Here is a 5,401-nt window from a genome sequence, read left to right as displayed (position 1 = left end):
TTGTCCCTTCTCTTCGAGTGAGTGCAATTGAAATTGTTGCCTGCGAAGTCCATTACAATTCGGCACAGCTCTCTTCTAATTCATGCAGTCGTGACTGAATTTCCAGGATCACTTTCACATGTCGCACCATTTATCGTGGGCTATTGCGGGGATTCTTTTACCAGCGCATGTATATCTCCCTTAACGACTTTCAACGAGTCCAGTCGTCCGTCCTTTCAAATAAGCCAGATTGTAATCCGAGCAATGACGCGATTCCTTTTGCCCTTTGCGGTAGGCGATGTGAGGTCATAGCTGTGGCGGAATATATGGATGAAGTTTATGGGTTCCCCGTAAGAGCAAATACAAATAACAATTTCCTCTCGAACAATAAAATGAAAATATGCCTGGTGCTTTTCTCTTGGCCATAAGAAACAATAATATTGCACCGAAGATAAATCACACTAAGTTAGCAGTGAGAACAGACAGATATAATCAATCAGGGGGAAGGGATATCATGCATAAGTCCGACGAAAATTTCCCAGGAAATTTTCAATATTAAACCATTAAAATTAATTTAATTCATTGACGTAAGAGCTCACCAGGGTAATAATTAAATACTTTATCATTGTAAATAGACAGAGAAGAGGAATTTACATAGGGTTAAGTGGGATATTCAATATCAAGCTGTGATTCGATGCTCCGAGGTCATAGGCACGTGGCCATTAAATTTTCAGGCTAAATTCTAGAGCCTATTCTATCGTTCGAAATTTGTCACTTTCTTATGCAAATATAAATATCTTAGATCATAAAATGTCATTAGATTTTCTCACATACTACCTTCCCACTTACTTTTTTCCCCGTTTTTTATTCTTGTTGGTTCAACATGAAGTGTGACTATTGTTATTTTTTGCCCATAAGTCGAGTCGAAAGACGAAACTCATGAGAGCAGGTCTAATTCCTCTTGATGTCTCGAGTGTTCAGTTCCGTTGGGTTGGTTGACCGCTGACCCTTCCTCCTTTTATTTCGGGACCGCCGTACGCGGACATCTGACCCTCAAGTTAGACTCCTTCATTGACCACTGCCGTTTCATCCTTGCGAATTAGGCGAGGCAGAACGCGTCCTTGGCCGTCGAGCCATGCCGACTTGGCTTCTTCATTTTGCCACGATACGCATCGCTTAGTGCAAGACCAAGGGTTTATATCTAAAACGTAGTACATACTTCACCGCAAGCCGCCTCAATAGGCGTGTGGCGGGGGATTTCAGGACACCAGACGTTAACAAATAAAATAATAATAAAATGCCTTTATTCGGGCGAGGTAGAGAGTAAGAAGTCCCCTCTTCCACCTAACCCCTCGATAGCGTCAATGCAAACATATTAAAAAATGGTAGACAAACGTTTACAATACAAAGGATATACAATATTTGTGAAATGTTACAAATATAAAAAACTATTTATGAAAATTTTGTGTAAAAAAGATTTATGCTTGTGGGAAAAACATGAGGATAAGGATGTAGTATCCTTCAGCAAAAACAAACCACTGCAGGAAAACGCCCACACAAGAAGGGGGGCGTGAAAAACCTGCGAAAACCTTGACAGTTCGGTGATGAGGTATAACTAGATTGTGATTCCCTCTTGTGTTTGTCATATGGACAGTGTCAAGACTCCTGAACTCGCACGATAGGTAAGGGGGTGTTTTTGTGTTTAGAATTTGATTTAGGAGAGAGAGAGTATGCAGCCGGCGTCGAGAGTCTAGTTTCAGCCATGACAATCAAAGGGGAATGCTCTAAGAAAAGTGCTCCGGATAGCGTTTATTCAAGTCCTTTATTGCTCGGGGGAAAATCGAATTCCCATACCTACCCGTCCGCCTAAATATCCCACTCAATTTATCGTTTCTTTCGGACCTGGAAATCTAGGTTGCTTCTGATATGATGTTCTGCGGGTCGCTCTGAAAGATATCTATTCTCGATTGTATAAGCACTACAAGCAAATCGCAGCGTAGCGCGCAGCCTCCGATTCTCTAGCGGCCCACAGCCTAATTCACTTAACATCTTTGAACCATTTTCCGTACGTTCTATGTTACGTCCTATGGAATCCATCTTCTCAATAATGCATTGCTACTTCAGTACTGAATTCAAGGAAGGCAAATTTTTTGTGTTTACTTTTACATAATGTTTATATCTCATATTATTTGAAATGTTGGCTAATTTGCCTGTGCTGTTTATGATATTAATATATTTTATTTCTTTTCAGGTAAGTTCCTGTTCAAGTTATTCCTCCATTTCCGGGACGAAAGGGGTAAGTCACGGCTTTCCCTTTCCTCCATTTGACAAACCAAATTAAACTTAAGATACTTAATAAAAAACATTGAACGATCACGTTATTCTAGAGAAAAATATTTTGGTTATTCCTCTTTTTAAACCGAAAAACTGTTTAAACCGGTTACTACCAGCGAAGAATAATCTTCCGTTTCTCTAATTCGGTTTCGCTGGTGGTAACTCACGTCACCTTCATGGCGATTCTGAGATTCTACCATTCCATATCCTTCCTCTCGTATCCTTACCCTGAAGGCGTCGCGACGCGTCGTCGGGCTCTCATCGCTGGCTCATCCCTACTCCGCACATTTTATCTGCCTCGGTATATAATAACGTCCATTTTTCGCAAAGTACGCTAAGCTACCTTGACCACGACTGTCTGTATTCCGCACATTACCCCTAACCCAGCTTTCCTGACCGCATTGCAGCTTTGCCGACGGCAATAGGACGTCTTTAGGATCTTAAGTAGGTTTATAATCTCCAAGTAATTGTTGACAATCGGTGATGTCCGTGTTCCTGTACACGAATCGAGCAGTTTGATCTCACTTCCTCGGAATGTTTGCAAATTAGTGTTTGGAAGGTTCCCTCATCAACAAAGTGTTTCCGAATATGATTGATCACCACAAAAATCACAAATAGTTGATTGAACGGGCAATTTTGACTGCCTACAAAGAAGATTTGGATGACTTAAACTAAGTAAATCAGGATCAAATAGTTGGTACTCTGCATGTATTCAAATCTTTTAACTGTGTAACAAACGAAGACGAAGTCACCAACTACCTATCTGAATTTTTAAAGTCCTTGGTCGTACCTGGCTTACCACGGCACAATTTTTAACTAAAGGTAGGCACTGTGTTCATGAACTTTCGAAACCTAAACCAACCAAAAACTATCCAACGGAACGCGTTTAGTGATTAAAAAAGCAGATAATGAATGTGATTCGCGCGATTATGCTCAAAGGAAAATTCAAAGATTAGGAAGTTCTCATTTCGGAGATTCCATGATCCCAACTTATATGACCTTTTGAGCTTAAACGAATTCAGTTTCCAATTCGCGTTGCATTCGTGATAATGATTAACAAATATCAAGGTCAACCTTTCAGTGTTTGTGCTCATATGCTCATGAAAATCCCATGATATTATGCGAAGTATGTTCACGAGTTGGTAAACCATCCGCTTAATCTCTTTCATTGCTTTTCCCTGTTTATTTCGATTCATCCGCTTCATATTTCGCCTGATAAAAAAAATTGTCGCATACCAGAAAGAGCTTTACTCAAGAGATTAAAAATTATTAAAATCAGTACCGCCGCTCTAGATCAATGAATGGTGTAACTAAAATTTTCAGTGATTATTAGGCGGTACGAAGTTCGCCGGGCCAGCTAGTAATATATATCTGGTTCTTATAGGTGGAAAACATGTTGGTTTTTTGAGAAAAAAGTTGTTTGTTGGCTGGTCGAGGCATACACAAGAAGTAACTGACCAAACCAGAAAGCAACAAGGAAACATTTTCTAAATGGTTAGCAGGGTTGGATGTGTTCAGTATGTAATCTTAGGATTTGCTCTCCGCATCTTTTGATCAAAGCGAGATGCTCTTCCAGCAATAGTGGATCATCAACGCTTATGGAGGCTATTTTAAACGTCCACCAATATGGGTTCCGGTGCGGAATTTCAAGCGGCTCCCTATCTGAAATATTACCTTGTGGGATCAACTTCGACCACGCAAAGTGGAATAAGAACACAAACAAAAAATGAAGCCCTCATGGGTGTTTGGTATGTACGAAATGGGAGTGGTTTGGTTCAGAGATCATGCTTTTGCATTTATAACCGCTTAGTATGATCAAACGCATAATAAGGTTCAGGAGTCATGTTATGATCTTCTTTCATGGCCATGCTTTTTATAACAAGAGCATTTAATGAAAAGAATGGTCATTGGAATCAAACTGCGAGAATTTAAAACGCGAAAATAAGTAAGTAAGGCTATGCAGCGGCTAATGGAGGCCATTTTCGTTCCTGTACGTAATTTGGAGTGGCTCCATATCTGGAATGTTACCTTGGGGCATCAAATACAAGCACGGAAAGTCGTAAAAGTGCCAATCAAAAAGTGAATCCTTCTGAAGTAAAGTTCAGAAATCATACTTTTGAATTTATGAGCGCTTACTTAGTGTGATCAAACGCATGATGCTGGGTCGGTATTAGTCGAAACCTACTCCCTCTACTTCATCACGCTGTACTTGCCAATGAATTTTGACTCGCATCTCAAGACTTCAACAGGATCAGTTCACCTTCGAGAGGCAGCCGTATAAACCCCTTGAAAGTTGATGGAGCTGTGAGGGTAAAGGGAAACGAGACGCTTGTCTCGAAACGAAGTTGAGAACGATTCTTTTTATTGGAGTGATCGCAACGAGTTCGCGAAACGAGATCGCCGCACGTGCATCGCGTCCAAAGTTTCTCGCGTCCTCTGAAATCACGAGTCGCTACTCGTCGCTCTTCGTTCCCTTTATGATTCCCCCTCCTTCCACTCAACGGCATGAGTGGCGCTGTGATCGTCCCTTTTGAAGAGCTTCGGAGGCTACAACCCCAGTGTGTCCCGCAGGAGCTTGATTGGATCAGCTTCTAACGAGTTGTTATCTGTTCTCAAAATATCCACAGCGCTACTATAGGAACAGAGTGAACTATTTATTCCCAATCATTATTTGCACTCGCCAGGAATAGCATTGAAAATGTCGGAATCAATTGTTTATATTATCTAATATTATCTAATAAAAATTTAATGCAAAATTAATTGTGCGAGGCTATCAAGCGGCTAACGGAGGCCATTTTCAGAGGCCGCCATTTTGGTTCCTGTGCGGAATTTTAAGTGGCTCCCTATCTGAAATGTTACCTTGTGACATTAACCACGATTGCGGAATAAAAGGAAAATCAAAAAGAGAAGTCCTCTTGGGAGCTCATAATGTATTAAATGAAATTAGTAAGTTTCATAAGTTATGCTTTTGCATTGATGACCGATTAGTAGCATCAAACGCTTGATGCTGGGTCAGTACTAGTTGAAACCAATCAAGTGGTTATATTATCGCAAATAAAACTTTCAGTCTTAATTATAGTTTATTTCC

The sequence above is a fragment of the Ischnura elegans genome, chromosome 8, assembly GCF_921293095.1.
Source record: "Ischnura elegans chromosome 8, ioIscEleg1.1, whole genome shotgun sequence".
NCBI classification, from domain to species: Eukaryota; Metazoa; Arthropoda; class Insecta; order Odonata; family Coenagrionidae; genus Ischnura; species Ischnura elegans.
Note: the sequence above shows the minus strand (reverse complement) of the source record.